Genomic DNA, 16198 nt, shown 5'->3' on the forward strand with positions numbered 1-16198 from the left:
CACTCTCAGTCTCATGAGTCCTTTTCAACATGGTACTGGAGGTCCTGACCAGAGCAATTAGGCAGAAGAAGAAAAAAGGCACCCAAATAAGAAAGGAAGCAGTAAAATTGTGTCGCTTAGCTGATATGATATATATATATACATATGTATATATATATGTATACAAAATCCTGAAAGAACTATAGCAAAAACCCATTAGAACTAATAAATGAACTAGTCAAGTTTCAGGATACAAAATCAATATACAGAAATCAATTGCATTTTTTAAAAGATTTATTTATTTGAGAGGGAGAGAGAGAGAGAGCACAAACATGGGGAGAGGCAGAATGAACAGAAAAGGGAGAAAGTCTCCGGCAGACTCCCTGCTGAGTACAGAGCTGGACCAGGCTCAACCCACAACCCTGAGGTCATGACCTGAGCCAAAACCAAGAGTTGGGTGCTCAACTGACTGAGGCACCCAAGCACCCCAGCTGCATTTTTTTACATTAGCAATAAATATCTGAAAAAGAAACAAACAAACAACAACAACAATAACAACAAACCCAATCATCCCTTTTACAATAGCATCAAAAACTACCGAATACTTGGGAATAATAAATCAAGGAAGGAAGGATTTAGACATTTTAAACTATAAGACATTTCTGAAACACACTGAAGGCACATAAATGGAAAAGTGTTCCATGTTCATCGATCAGAAGAGTTAATATTATTAAAATGTCCATACTTTTCAAAGACATCTACAGATTCAAAAATCCCTATCAAAATTCTAATGGCATTTCTTTACAGAAATAGAAAGAGCAATCCTCAAATCTATGTGGAATCACAAAAGACCATGTATAACCAGAGCATTCTTTTTTTTTTAATTTTTTATTTTTTTTAATTTTTTAAAGATTTTATTTATTTATTTGACAGACAGAGATCACAAGCAGGCAGACAGTCAGGCAGAGAGAGGGAGAGGAGGAAGCAGGCTACCTGCAGAGCAGAGAGCCTGATGTGGGACTCGATCCCAGGACCCTGAGATCATGACCTGAGCCGAAGGCAGCGGCTTAACCCACTGAGCCACCCAGGCACCCTAACCAGAGCATTCTTGAGAAAGAACAAGGCTAGAGGTATCACACTTCCTGATTCCAAACTATGTTACAAAACTATAGTAATCAACACAGCATAGTACTTGCGTAAAAACAAGCAGAGAGACAATGGAACAGAATCAAGAGCCCAGAAATAAACCGTGCATATATGATCAATTAATATTTGATAAGAGAACCAGGAGTTCATGCATGCAAAAGAATTTAAATGGACCTCTGTCTTATAGCACTCACAAACGTTACCTTAAAAAGGATTAAGTACTTAATTAAAAACTGGAAACCAGGGGGTGCTCCGGTGGCTCAGTGGGTCAAAGTCCCGGGATCAAGCCCCACATCAGGCTCTCTGCTCCATGGGGAGCCTGCTTCCCCCTCTCTCTCTGCCTGCCTCTCTGCCTACTTGTAATCTCTGTCTGTCAAATAAATAAATAAAATCTTAAAAAAAAATTAAAACTACCATATGACTCAGCAACCCCAGCTCTAATTATGTATCTGGAGGAAATAAAATCACTGTCTTAAAGAGGTATCTGTACCCCCATGTTCATTGCATCATTATACACAATACCCAAGACATGGAAACAACCTAAATGTTCACCAATGGATGAATAGATAAATAAATCTTGATACATACATACAACAGAATATTATTCAGCTATGAGAAAGAAGGAAATCCTCCCACTATAGCAAAATGGATAAATGGACCTTGAGGGCATTATGCTGAGTGAAATAACCTTAAAGACAAATATTGTGTGATTTCAGTTATATGTGAAATCCAAAAATATTGAAATCCTAGAAACAGAGTAGAACGGTGGTTGTCAGTGGCTGAATATTGGGACAAACCTCTGGTGTTAGGATGAGTAAGTTCTGGGGCTGTATCATACAGCTTGGTAACTATAGTTAACAATACTGTACTGTGTACTTGGAAGCTGCAAGGAGAGTAGAGCTTTAATGTTCTCATTATAACAACAAAAACAAAATGATAATTGATGTAGTTTTTGGAAAGTTTGGTTGGTGGGGTCTGGAGCCGATGGCAAAGAAAGAATTCTTGAGATGTCTTTGGTGCAAAATGGTGGTTTTATTAAATCTGGGAGACAGGACCCGGGGCAGAAGGAACTACTGCCACAGCTGCCTGCTGTCTCCTGCTGCCCCAAGACTGTGAGAAGCGAGTGATTATATTCCTTGGGACTGGGAGAAGTAAAGATAAGGGAATTTCCAAAAGAACTCTCATTTTTTAAAAATTTTATTTATTTATTTGACAGAGAGACAGCAAGAAAGAGAACACAGGCAAGGAGAGTGGGAGAGGGAGAAGGAGACCCATGTGTGGCTGGTGGGGGACTCTGGGGTCATGATCTGAGCGGAGCAGACACCTGACTGGCCCTGCCAAAGGACTTTCATATGTTAAAGAAGGTTTAGGATCCTGAAGAAATGTCATAATTTGCCTATCTCAAGTATTTATCAAAGGGCTGCAAGTTATAAAGACATTTAATTTTATCTACATTTCCTTCTACCTTTGTTTCCCACATCAGTAATTATGTTAGGTGAATGACGTGTTAACTAACCTTATTGTGGGAAACATTGCACAGCACATACATGTAGCAAGTTACTACACTGTACGCCTTAAACTCACACAATGACAAGAAAGCTAGAAAAAGAAAGGAATAAGTAAGTAAATAAAATCCTCTCCAACCCCCACCCCGAAAATCAATGTGCCAAAATGTAGTTGTAAAATTAGAACACAAAGAAAGTGACTCTGTTAGGATATAGTAACATTAAATCTTTTTAAAAAATTAATCCTAAAATTTATATGGAACCAGGAAAGCCCCCAAATATCCAGAGGAATTGAAAAGGAAAGCCCAAGTTGGTGGCATCCCAATTCTAGACTTCAAGCTCTATAACAAAGCTGTCATCATCAAGACAGTATGGTACTGGCACTAAATCAGACACATGGATCAATGGAACAGAATAGAGAGCCCAGAAATATACCCTCAACTCCATGGTCAACTAATCTTCAACAAAGCAGGAAAGAATGTCCAATGGGAAAAAAGACACAGTGTCTTCTACAAATGGTGTTGGGAAAATAGGACAGCTACATGCAGAAGAATGAAATTGGACCATTTCCTTACACCACACACAAAAATTGACTCCAAATGAATCAAAGACCTCAATGTGAGACAGGAATCTATCAAAATCCTTGAGGAGAACATGGCAGCAACCTCTTCAACCTAGCCACAGCAAATTCTTCCTAGAAACATTGCCAAAGGCAAGGGAAGCAAGAGCAAAAATGAACTACTGGGACTCATAAAGATCAAAAGCTTTTGCGTAGCAAAGGAAACAGACAACTGACAGAATGGGAGAAGATATTCACAAATGACCTATCAGATAAAGGGCTAGTATCCAAAATCTATAAAGAACTTATCAAACTCAACATCCAAAGAACAAATAATCCAATCAAGAAATGGGCAGACATGAACAGACATTTCTGTAAAGAAGACATCCAGATGACCAACAGACACATGAAAAAGTGCTCCACATCACTCGGCATCAGGGAAATACAAATCAAAACCACAATGAGATCAATGTCCACAACAGTAACATTAAATCTTGTTATCTACCTTGTTTTTATTGATTAGTATTAGTGTTTGTTTTGCTGCTTTATGCTTATTATAGATGAACAATACTGATTATTATGTTAATTTTTGCTTTAAAAGTCCAAATTTGAAATCAAAGGACAATAGGAGCAGAATTATCAATAAAATAGTGATGAAATGATGGTTGATGAGATCTCTAGGGAACATGTAAAGAAGTCACAATGTGTCTTCAACATAAATCAGGAATGCAGATACATATTGTAATTCAGATAAGAATGCTAATCTGATCCAATTTAATCATGTCAAATGAAATTGTATAGTAAACTGAAGTAAGAAAATGAGTAAGGTTGAAACTTTAGATATACCCAGAGGACACACAAAAGTTATACAAAATCCAAACCTACCCTAAAATCCTCACTGGGAGTCAGGGGCTTGGGTGGGATCCTTTGTTACCAAAGCAGGTAGATGATAAAAACAAGAAGGGCTGGTGTGTTACTGTGAACTAAAGCAGAATCATCCTGGAAGTAGCCTTCTGAACCCATGAATCCAGAGTCTACTGACTATAAACTAACTCTCCACCTGTGGTACAATTCTGAATCACAGACAGGGTGACCTTAGCAAGACTGACAATGCTGCTACTCTTCTAAGCTGAGAAAGTGACTTTGGAAGCCCAGGAAGAGGTAGAAATAAAGATAGAAATGTAGAAAAAGTAAAAGTAAATTAATGCCATGGTGTTAATATTTTATTGCTTGGTTTAAGAATAAGCTTTATTACAATTGTAACTTGTCTGTGTAATTTTTGTACTTTAAAATATTTAAAACTGAGGGAATATAGTTTTAATTTGACATATTGAAGAGAATGTGAGTATGAGGCTCTGATTTAGTTAACTGCTATGTTTAGAATAGGTTTGTAAAAGTATTCATGTCCTAATGAAGATCTGTCATTATTGCTGTAAAGTTGGCATTGCTTTCGTTACTGTGTGAAATGCCTGAACAATTTTGATATATGGAATTTGTGATGATGGCTTAAAAAGTTAATAAACTATTAAGAGAAATTGTTTATTATAAATAATTATTTTTAAGAGAAATAAATTATTTATTAAGAGAAGTTACTTAATAAAACTTGTATGTGTTTGGGGGCGCCTGGCTGGCTCAGTGGGTTAAGCCGCTGCCTTCGGCTCAGGTCATGATCTCAGGGTCCTGGGATCAAGCCCCACATCGGGCTCTCTCCTCAGCAGGGAGCCTGCTTCCCTTCCTCTCTCTCTGCCTGCCTCTCTGCCTACTTGTGATCTCTGTCTGTCAAATAAATAAATAAAAATAATCTTAAAAAAAAAAAAACAACTTGTATGTGTTTGGGAAAGATTTAGAGAACTTTAGTCTGTCAAAATTATCAACTAATTGAGCATTAATAACAAGAAGTGAGGGTGGGTATTTTTTAAATTTTAATACAAAGTATACTTGATTTATAAATGAACTAAAATTTGTAAGTTGAGCATAAAGCCTCTGACAAAGTCTGCTATTGATTTCAAGGTTAGTAAATGAAATTAGAATATGAAGTTAAACACAAATAGCATATTGTCTTCTCCCTTTGCCTGGTTAATGTCTATTTAATTTTTTGCTTTCAGGTTATGTATTTTTCCATAAGGAAAGCATCTGTGTTGGTTAGAAATGCATTTGGCTGGGAGTAAAATAAAATCAACAGGAACTTAAGATGTAATTGTTTTATTTGTCTCACAAAATAACAAATACAGGGATGGTATAGTTACTTAAAGATATTTATAAGGACCCTGGGTTCTTCTATCTTTCTGCTCTGCCATCCTTAGGGTGTGCCTTTTGTCCTTAAAATCACTAGTCGAAGCTGCAACGGGTGTCTAAAAGCATTGTGCCCCACTTCAGGCAGAAAGAAAATGATAAGAGACAAAGGGCAAAGAACAAAAGCCTCTTGTGAGACTTTTGTCTTTTTTATTCAGGAAAGATCATGTTTCCCTTGGGACTTTTGTCTGCCTCCTCATTGGCCAGAAATGTGTCACATGGTCTTCCCAAGCTGCTAGAAGAAGGCAAAGGGGGAAGAGATTTGGAATGGATGCTGACTGACTTTATATCTCTGATCTCTGAGACTGGCTTAGATGCCTCCTTTTTTATTTTCTTCATAGCACTCAGTAAACAAAGAGACCAATTAGAATACCTTTGAATGCAATAATTAGTGCAGATTTGAAGAGTGGTGGATAAAAAAAATGCAAAGAGTATGTTCTATTATATTTTTATCAACTTAGGTGCTCTTCCTATATATTAATAAGTGACCAGATTGAAAACTCCTCGAGAGCAATATATTGCATATATGATGGTTGCCTAGCCCCCTTTTCTTTTTTGTTGCATTTTTTGAGGTATAACTGACATATAACATTATATCAGTTTCAGAATGATTTGATTTTTTTTTTCTTGTGATGAGAGGATTTCAAAGATTTACTTTCTTCGTGACTTTCCCAGGACCTTTCCTTTTCTTTCCTTTCCTTTCCTATCTTGTTTGTTTGAGAGAGAGGGTACATGCTTGAGCCAGAGGTGCAAAGGGAGAGGGAGAATCTCAACCAGCCTTCTCTGGAACCCGCACTGGGCAGGAGTCCAACACGGGGCTCCATCATCTGACCCTCCAGTCACGACCTGAGCCAAAATCAAGAGTCAGATGCTTAACTGACTGAGCTGCCCAGCACCCTTTCCAGCACCTTTTTTTTTTTTAAGGTTTTATCTATTTATTTGACCGAGAGATAGAACCAGAGAGCACAAAGGGGAAAATGGTAGAGGGAGAAGGAGAAGCAGGCTTCCCATTGAGCAGGAAGCCGGATATGGGGACCAGTACCACGACCCTGAACTCATGACCTGAGCCCAAAGGCAGATGCCCAAAGTACTGAGCCACCCAAGGGCCCCACACCTTTTTTTTTTTTTTTTTAAATAAAGACTTTATTTATTTATTGGAGAGAGAGAGTGTGAGTGAGCACAAGCAGGGGGAGAGGGTGAGGGAGAAACAGACTCCCCTGCTGAGAAGGGAGCTTGACATGGGGCTCAATCCCAGGACTGTAGTATCATGACCCAAGCCAGAGGCTGCCGTTAACCGACTGAGCTACCCCACCACTCCTCTAGCACCTTTTCTTTTTCTTTTTTTTTTTTTAAGATTTTATTTATTTATTTGACAGAGAGAAATTACAAGTAAGCAGAGAGGCAGACAGAGAGAGAGGAGGAAGCAGGCTCCGCGCTGAGCAGAGAGCCCGATGCGGGACTCGATCCCAGGACCCTGAGATCATGACCTGAGCCGAAGGCAGCGGCTTAACCCACTGAGCCACCCAGGCGCCCTCTAGCACCTTTTCTTGAGGAGCTTGCTCAAGCTGGACCAGTAGTGTCAACATCAGGGGCTTGTTAGAAATGAGGGGACTGTTGGAAATGTAGAATATCTGGCCCTTCTCACATCTATAAATCAAAATCTGTATTTTAAAAGATCTCTAGGTCATTTGTTTGGACATTTGCTCCCTGGACTTCCAGTTACATAAGCCAATACATTTCTTTTGTTCTTAAACTTGTTTCTACCATTTGCAGTTGAAAGAATCTTGAGTGATCTAGACAGTTACCATACACCATTAGGTGCTTTATTCTTTACTGTGATTCATACATTATTATTGATTTGGATTTATAATGGAATTAATCATTTGTATGCTCTTGGATCACAAAACAGATACGTAAGGAATAGCAAACACGGGGCACCTGGGTGGCTCAGTGGTTTAAGCCGCTGCCTTCGGCTCAGGTCATGATCTCAGGGTCCTGGGATCGGGTCCCGCATCGGGTCTCTGCTCGGCAGAGAGCCTGCTTCCCTCTCTCTCTCTCTGCCTGCCTCTCCATCTACTTGTGATTTCTCTCTGTCAAATAAATAAATAAAATCTTAAAAAAAAAAAAAAAAGAATAGCAAACACATTTTAACACTCATGATAACCTTGGTCAATAGTTCATGGCTCCCTGGCCACACTCATTGTGTTTGCATAGGGGACATTGATGCCACCTTTTTTTTTTAATGTTTTATTTTTATTTATTTGACAGAGCACAAGCAGGCAGAGCAGCAGGCGGAGGGAGAGGGAGAAGCAGGCTCTCTGCTGAGCAGGGAGCCCGAGGTGGGGCTCAATTCCAGAACCCTAGGATCATGACCTGAGCCGAAGGCAGTTATCTAACTGACTGAGCCACCTAGGTGCCCCGATTCCACCCTTTATCTCAGGGGCAGATTCACATTTCATAGTGTAGTGAGGGGTGGTAGTGATAGGTCAGCTTCAGTGTTGCTCCTCATTCATGGATTCAACAGTTCATATATTCTCGTCCTGGACAGACAGGTAAAGCCTGTGCGTAGAATTGTAAAATGTGAAATCTGGAAGTAAACTTAGGACTCTTCTAGTTTAGTATTCTTCTGCTACCTGGACTTAAGTATTCTACCACTAAAGGTAAAAAATAATTGTCATAATAAAAAGCTTTAAGCTAGTAGTCATCATCTTTCAATTTTATATTTTTCTTCCTCCAAATGTTTACACAATTTGTGCTTCCTATTTTAAAAAATAGAATCTAGATAAGAGAACATCTGAATTAGAATAAAATTACATATTAACTTAAAATTATAAAAGAATTCTTTTATGGTGTATGGTAGGAACATCTTGAATTCCAGGTGCTGTGTCTCTTACATAAGTTTTAGCTCTCAACTCCTTAATTTCATGGGTAGGGAGGCTGAGACTTCCTTGGTTATGGAACTTGTCCAGATGGAAGCCTGTAAACTGTGTTCTGAATATGTTTCCTGCTTTTCCACTACCCAGAGGGCTTCCTCTCCAACCCTCTTTTTCTTTCTTTTTACTGCCAGATACACATCCCCAGATAAAGACATTGTCCTTTACCATTTTCTTTGCTAAGGTCAACTGGTCAGAAAACACAGATGAGAGAAAAACTTAATTGAGAAAAGACTTGGATGAGAACCCAAGATGACATGGAAAGAAAACAAAGTGATACAAAGGAATAACATGAAAGAGCTTGTTGGGGGTGATGAAACTCTTCTGAGTTCCAATTGTGTTGTGGCTACACAGATACTACAGGTGCTAAAATTATTAGAACTATATATCCCTCCCCCAGTTTTACTGTGGTAATTTAAGATAAAAATAAATAAATGAAATCAGAAAACAAAGTGTTGGGGCACCTGGGTTGCTCAGTTGGTTAAGCATCGGTCTCTTGTTTTCATAAGATGGAACCTGCTTAAGATTCTCTCTCTCCCTCTTCCTCTCCCCCTACCCAACTCTCTCTCTAAAAACAAAAAAGAAAAGGAAACAAAGTGTCAAGCAGTGCATAGAGGCCGTGCCTTCAGTCTTTCCTATCTTCCTAAATAGTCATAAAGGAAATGTGATGAGGATCTAGGCTACAAGATGAGTAACTAATTATAAATAGTATAGGTTACAAGATCTACTAAGTTTACACATATGCTGATTTCTAAGACTATATATTGTGAATGTTTCACTTTTTTTTAAAATTTTATTTATTTATTTGGCAGAGTGACAGAGAGAGAGCATGGGAGAGAAGAAGGTCAGAGGGAGAAGCAGACTCCCTGCTGAGCAGGGAGTCGGAAGTGGGACTGGATCCCAGAACTCCGGGATCATGACCTGAGCCAAAGGCAATTGCTTCACCAACTGAGCCACCCAGGCGCCCTGTTTCACTTTGTCTTTTTCTTTTTATACTATATCTTTTTGTACCCAAAGTACATCTTTTTGGTAGAGAGAGGTTGGTAACTTTTTTTTAGTTTGGTGTGATATATGAATTGTTTTTACAGTATGTTTTATTAAATAGTAAACTATTTTGCAATTCTTATTATAGTGTTAGTCTTATTTGCTTTCCACAGAGATCTGGCCAAGTAAATCATATGTTAATAAGGGTGTTTTTTTGTTTGTTTGTTTCTTTGCTTACTTGACTCATGTATGCTATTTATTGGAAAAGGCATTGATGCCCAGCTAAGGCTCTTAATCTTGCCGTACCTCAATACTCTATTTTAGAAATCTGGTTGCATAATCTTGCATAGTTCCTTTTTCCGACATTGATGCTGAGCATGCTTAAACATTTAGGACCCACTTGCACAAATTAACACTACTGATAGACCACCTTCCTTTGCCTGAAGGCTGTGTCGTTTAGCCCATCTACGCTTTCTCTAAATTAGCTTGCTTCCAGACTTGCCACATTTGATGTTCTCTGCTTTCTTTGTCCCTTTGTCCTCAAATGGGATGGCCTACATTACTTATTTTTATTACGTTGCAAGTTCTCTCATCTCCATCACACCTTTTTGGGGCAGATCATGATTCATGTTCTACTCTTAGTGACATATGTATTTTTGATATGAGCTAACACTTGAGGAAAATGTCACCTCTCCTTCTTTCACCTATCACATATTATTTATCGTAATCCATTACTCAGATTCACTCTCCGATTCTGAGAAATCACCTTCTTTTTTTTTTTTTTAAGATTTTATTTATTTATTTGACAGAGAGAGATCACAAGTAGGCAGAGAGGCAGGCAGAGAGAGAGAGGAAGAAGCAAGCTCCCTGCTGAGCAGAGAGCCCGATGCTGGACTCGATCCCAGGACCCTGAGATCATGACCTGAGCCGAAGGCAACGGCTTAACCCACTGAGCCACCCAGGCGCCCCGAGAAATCACCTTCTTAAATATACTATCTCAAATCATGAAATTGAGTATTTCTGTAAAATGAGCTCTCTTTTAACACAGCTTTGTTCCTGTTAAATTACTTGTCCTAATGTGACTGCAAAGAAAATATAAAGGATTTACAGGCATTTTCTTTTTACATTTAAAAGAGAATGCTTTTTCTTTTGATAGCTTTCAACCACAATTGTCTAAGAGAGACAAAGATATAACCTGTTCATCTGGATCCATCCTCCCATACAGGGATCTTACAGGCTCCTAGATTTTCTGATTAGAAACCCCGTACCTTTTTTTTTTAGTGTACAGTTGTGAGAGTTTTTTTTTTCCAATTGATAGGCTTTTTATTTATTTTTATTTTTATTTTTTTAAAATATTTTATTTATTTATTTGACAGATCACAACTAGGCAGAGAGGCAGGCAGAGAGAGAGAGAGAGAGAGAGGAGGAGGAGGAAGCAGGCTCCCTGCTGAGCAGAGAGCCTGATGCGGGGGCTCCATCCCAGGACCCTGGGATCATGACCTGAGCCGAAGGCAGAGGCTTTAACCCACTGAGCCACCCAGGCGCCCCTTGATAGGCTTTTTAAAAAAAAGATTTTATTTATTTAACAGAGTGAGAGCGCACAAGCAGGGGGAGAGGCAGAGGGAGAGAAAGAACCAGGCTCCCCGCAAAGCAGGAGAAGCCCGATATGATCCCAGGACTCTGGGATCACAACCGTGAAATGCCAATTGAATATTACCCCCACCTTAAAAGACCACCAGCCAGCCTCCTGCTCCTTCAACCGGAGCCGAAGACAGTGGCTCAACCAACTGAGCCACCTCAGCACCCCATGGGCTTTTTTTCTTTTTTAAGAATAGTTTTAGATTTACAGAGAAACTGAGCAGATAATAGAGAATGCCTATATAACCTCTTTCCCACACCACCCCCCTTCAGTGTTCTCTGTGAACATTTTACATTGGTATGGTATGTTTGTGACAATTAATGGATCTATTCTGATAGACTGTAATTAACTAAAAATCCACATGATTCTGATTTCCTTAGATTTTCCCTAATGTATTCTTCTGTTTGAGGATCCTCTGCACGATACCACATTACCTTCAGTGGTCATGTCAACTCTCGGCTGACAATTTCTCAGCCTTAACTTTTTTTGATAACCTTAACAGTTTTGAGGAGTACTGGTCAGGTATCTTGCAGAGTGCCCCTCTAATGAAATTTCTGATAATTTTTTCATGATTAGACTAGAACTGTGCATTTTGTGAAAGAAAATCACAGAAGTGTAGTGCCATTCTCATTACTTCACTCCAAGGGAACATACTACCCACAATGAGTTATCTTGTTAATGTTGACTTTAATCATGTGGCTATGTGACATTTGTCAGGTTTCTCTACTGTGAAGTCATTCTTTATTTTTTGGAAGGAAGTCACTTTTATGGTACACAGCCAAAAAGTGGGGAGTCATGCTCTCTTTCTTTTAGGTGGAGTATCTGCAAAATTTATTTGGAATTCCTGCATGAAGTAAGATAATTTCTTCTCCCGCATTTATTACTTTATTCCATAATTTTTTATATTAGTATGAATCCATGGATATTTATTTTATACTTTGTGTTATAATCCACTAATACTTTACTTTCTTTCTCAAATTGTTCAGGCTTTGGCCATTGGAAATTCTTTCACTTGGCTCTTGTGCCTTTGACATACTCCAGTCAATGTGGATGTTTTATTTTTGAGTACTTCCTTCCTTTCTGACATGACAAGGTGCTCCAGGCTCATCTTGTGCATTTTCTGCCCCAGTCCTCCAGTCAGATATTTCTCCAAAGAAGAGCTTTGCACTTTGTAAGCACAAAGTAGCTCCTTAATCAGCCACTCCAAACATGAAAACTGTTCTCCAAGATCTCATGTTTTCTTATTTGCTAAAAACAAAAGGTGTAAAAATATTTAATAAATTATATAACCAGGAAATGCATATTCCCAGTAAAGATTTAAGGAGGGATGATTCAGATTGAGTATATAGAATGTAAAAATGAGACAAATTGTTTGAAATAATAAATGTCCAGGAATAATAAGGCCTCTTCGGGTTTTATGTTATAAAGGAAGCTTATAAAGATAGAAGATGATTCTGGTTGGGCTCCTCAAATATTAGGTGCAGAGGGATTAGGAGATGAACTTGGAAAAAATTTTTTTAAAGATTTTATTTATTTATTAGAGAGAGAGGGAGAGCACAAGCAGGTAGAGCAGTAGGCAGAGGGAGAGGGAGACTCAGTCTCTTCACCAAGCAGAGAGCCCAATGTGGATTTGATCCCAGGACCCTGGGATCATGACCTGAGCCTAAGGCAGCAGCTTAACCGACTGGGCCACCCAGATGTCCCAGAACTTGGGAAATTTTGAAAGAAAAAATTATGTGCACTCACAATTGGGAATTGAAATAGACATACTTTTTTTTTAAAAACCTGATTTATGCAATGACATTTTAAGATATTCTACCTAAAATATTATTCATTGATTTTCCTCTTTAAATACTAATTTATAAATCACTTTATCTAAGAATTATTTAATGTTCTCAGACCAAAATCAGAAAGATTTTGAAGTGAAATAACTGCCTACAAAATAGCACATCTATAATATGATCTGATTTGCATAAACATTTTTAATTATATTCATGGAAAGCATTTTGAAGAGTATTTGTCAGCTTAAATATGGTACTCTATTTCTGCAGTATTGGTAGGGCTTTTTCCTTTCTCTCTCTCTTTTTAAACATTTTCTAAAAATTTTTTGAAATCAAGAAAAAAATAAATGAAATCAACAAACATTTTACAAAGCCAAAACACATTTTTAGTGGTATATGTAATTTCTGTTAAAAATTAAAACAGAGAAAGGATTCACAGATGAACTAGGGTTTGAGTTAGGTTTGAGGGTAAAGACCAACCATTGGTTGGCCAGAAACAATATCTATAGACAGACCCACTAGAAAAGATGTATATCAGAGGGGAACATAGTTTTGCTAACATATTTTTGACAATTTGAAAAGCCCATGGTAGTGTTGGCTAGGAGGTTGTAGATCTCAGAATATTCACATGGATTTCAAACAACTCAAAGGGAACGCGCTTTTGTTGAAAACACCTTTCTGGTATATGGTTACTAGTAGTGCCAAAACTTGGTAGGTATTGAGTCTCTAGGGCTCAGCGAACCGTGATTGTCTCCTTAACCGGGAATACCGCAAGAAGTCACTTTGAATACTGATTTCCGCGGCCCTTCGCAATTGCACGAAATGGGGCCCCAGCGCTTGCCGTAACGCGGACTCTACCATTGCTTTCTGAGGGGGGATTTGGAGGTAGCGGAAGAAGGAGCCCGAAGGGTGTGTTGGGGGGGGAAAGCCGGGTCCAGAGGCCGGTTGTTTTACGGATCCCGTAACCAGCGCGTCCTACTCCCCTTTTCCCTCTCCCCGCCGCCCCTGTCCCGTCCGGGAGCGGCGGCGGCCTTGAGCTTTGCTGTGTTCCCGCTGTGGCAGGTGAGCGCCCGGCGCGCGGGCTCCCCAGGCTTCGCTCCCCACCCCCCGTGTCTCCTGGGCCGGTGGCGGCGGCCGGCCGGGGAGGCGGCCTCGGCGCACAGTAATGGCAGCGCTGTGAGCAGGGGAACGCGAGCTGACAGCCGCCGCCGCCGCCGCCCACCTTCCTCGCCGGGGGCTTCGTCCTTCACTCCTTCGGGCTGCCTCCCCCTCCCCTTATCCCCTGTCCCTTGTCCCGCTTCTGCAGAAGGTAACCCCGCTGAGGGTCGGGGAGCCGGGCTGCAGGCTCCGGGAAACTTCCCTTCCCGGTTAATGGGTGGCGGGGATGGGGCGGAGGAAAGGAGTTGGGGGCGAAGAGGGGGGGAGGGGAGAGGGATGGAAGGGGGGCGGCGGGGGAAGATGGTGTCCCGTAAGTGACCCCGGCTCCCCGGAGCGCTGACCCGTAAGCCCGGCACCCCCTGGACTGGATCCCGGGCCTCCCCTACCCGGCCTTGGCCGCCCCTCCCTCGGCCCCATTTTCTTCCGAAGGAGGGAAGGTGAGAGTGCGTGTACTCTTCTGCTTGTTTACGAGCTCACACGCATACACAACTCTGTGTTTGGGGGTGTGTGTGGGGGCATCAGTCTCTTACATCCTTGCCACGAGTATTTTCACTTTTGTTTCCGCAGACAGCGAAGATTGATAGCTATGGGGAGGAGTAACCTACGTGCACTCCAGACCTGTCTCTACACTTAGGGTCTAGTGAAATAAGATCCTTAGACTTCTCAGAGCACTTACACACTAGGGAGTCTGGACCATTCCCTACAACCCCACCGATATGTGCATGTAAATAAAACATCCGTGAATTGCACACTGTTATTGTCAAATCATCTCCCTTTCCTTCAGGGATTACTATTGCCAGTTGATGGGTGGTACCGTGTAAGTTTACATTTTGAACATAATTAGATTAGTAACTAGAATAGATAAGATTTGAAGATATTAACATTCACTGTAGGAGCTTTGACTTGACAGTATAAAATTCTTTGAACTACATCTTTCCCAAATGTACATTCAGAGTAAAATATGGGAAATAATCACTTTGTTCTCATTGACTACTGACTGCCTAATAGGTATTTAAAACACTCAAAAGGCTATACCCTATCCTTTAGAATCTCAGATTCCTTTCCAAGGCAGACAGATTGATTATACTTTGCCTCTCTTACCCAAATACGGTGTTTGAAAGACCCTTCCAAAAGACTCAGAGGTGAAATTACAGATGTACACAGTGTTTTGAGTTACCCTTTTTTTCTTTTCAGATGCTGTGTATAATGTAGTTTCCCTGTAGCAGTGTCACAGTGTGCATGCACATAGTGTGTGAAAAATACCTTTTCTATGTATTTGAATGTTCAGAAGCATCTGAAATAATCTTATTTCACTCTCCAGCCTCTGTTGATTTTCGGTATTTTATGGAAGTTAAGATGGTTTATCCATGTCTTTTATCCTCACCAGTTTGTTATTAAATTAAATATTGTGGACCTTCTTTAAAGTCAGTTTGCCTTCTCTATCAGTTAAATATTTAAGTACCTGGTTCATATATCAAGTATTATTGTGGGCATTAGGGATACAACAATAAGCCAGACAGGTGAAGTTTCTGTCCTTCTAGAGCTTCAGTTCTGGTGGGGGAGGAGAGACTGATAAGACATAAGGAATAAAAATAATTTCAGAGAATTATTAAGTGCAATAAAGGAAATAAAATGGAAAGTTGTGGTAGTGACTGAGAGAAGACTACTTCAGATGCTGTGGTTGGGAAAAAGACCTCTCTGAGGTGAGCTTTGACCTAATACCTGACAAGTAAGTCAGAAGGGTTTAGCCTTTTGAAGTCTGAGGGGAGAGTATTCCTTTCTGAGAGAACAGCACAGGGAAGTTCTCAGAGGTGTTGTCAAGCTTGGGGTCAGTAAACTGAAGAAGCTCAGTGCATGTGGACCCTAGTGGGGGATAAGAAGTTAGGTTATAGCCAAGGGCCAGATCTGGTGAGGTCTTTTTGTCCAAAGAAGTTTGGATTTTATTCTTAAAGTACATGGAAAAGCTATTGGAATTTTTGTGAAACTGAAATTGCTCTGGTCAGATTGACAATCTGACTGCAGGGAAGACTGGATAAGAGGAGAAAAGAAGCAGAGAGACCAGTTAGAAGGCTATGGTAGCTTAGTGACTAGCATGTTAGATCAGGTTAAAGATTTTTGAGCTTCATTTTGGAGCTAACGACATTGATTGAACTTGAGGCTTGCATGAAAGTGTAGTTGGTTGGGACAGGGGTGATTCCTGGTGTTTGGACTTCAGCTAGAGG

At 40.0% G+C, this 16198-nt stretch overlaps 1 protein-coding gene across 3 annotated transcripts in view; it reads left to right on the forward strand.

Moving 5' to 3' along the window:
* Positions 1 to 13714: 13714 nt before the first annotated feature.
* The window catches only part of CUL2 (cullin 2), a 102415-nt gene continuing 99931 nt past the window's right edge, over positions 13715 to 16198 (forward strand). Inside the window, exon 1 of one of the 3 annotated variants that reach the window (XM_004774295.3) lies at positions 13715 to 13880. The gene's annotated coding sequence lies outside the window, so the exon portion shown is untranslated. Of the gene's footprint in view, positions 13881 to 13935; positions 14128 to 14208; positions 14414 to 16198 lie in introns of those variants that run through there. The other 2 variants (XM_004774293.3, XM_004774294.3) reach the window with 2 other exon arrangements.

This window comes from Mustela putorius, unplaced genomic scaffold (genome assembly GCF_011764305.1).
Source record: "Mustela putorius furo isolate JIRA1106 unplaced genomic scaffold, ASM1176430v1.1 tig00003913_pilon_pilon_pilon, whole genome shotgun sequence".
NCBI classification, from domain to species: domain Eukaryota; kingdom Metazoa; phylum Chordata; class Mammalia; order Carnivora; family Mustelidae; genus Mustela; species Mustela putorius.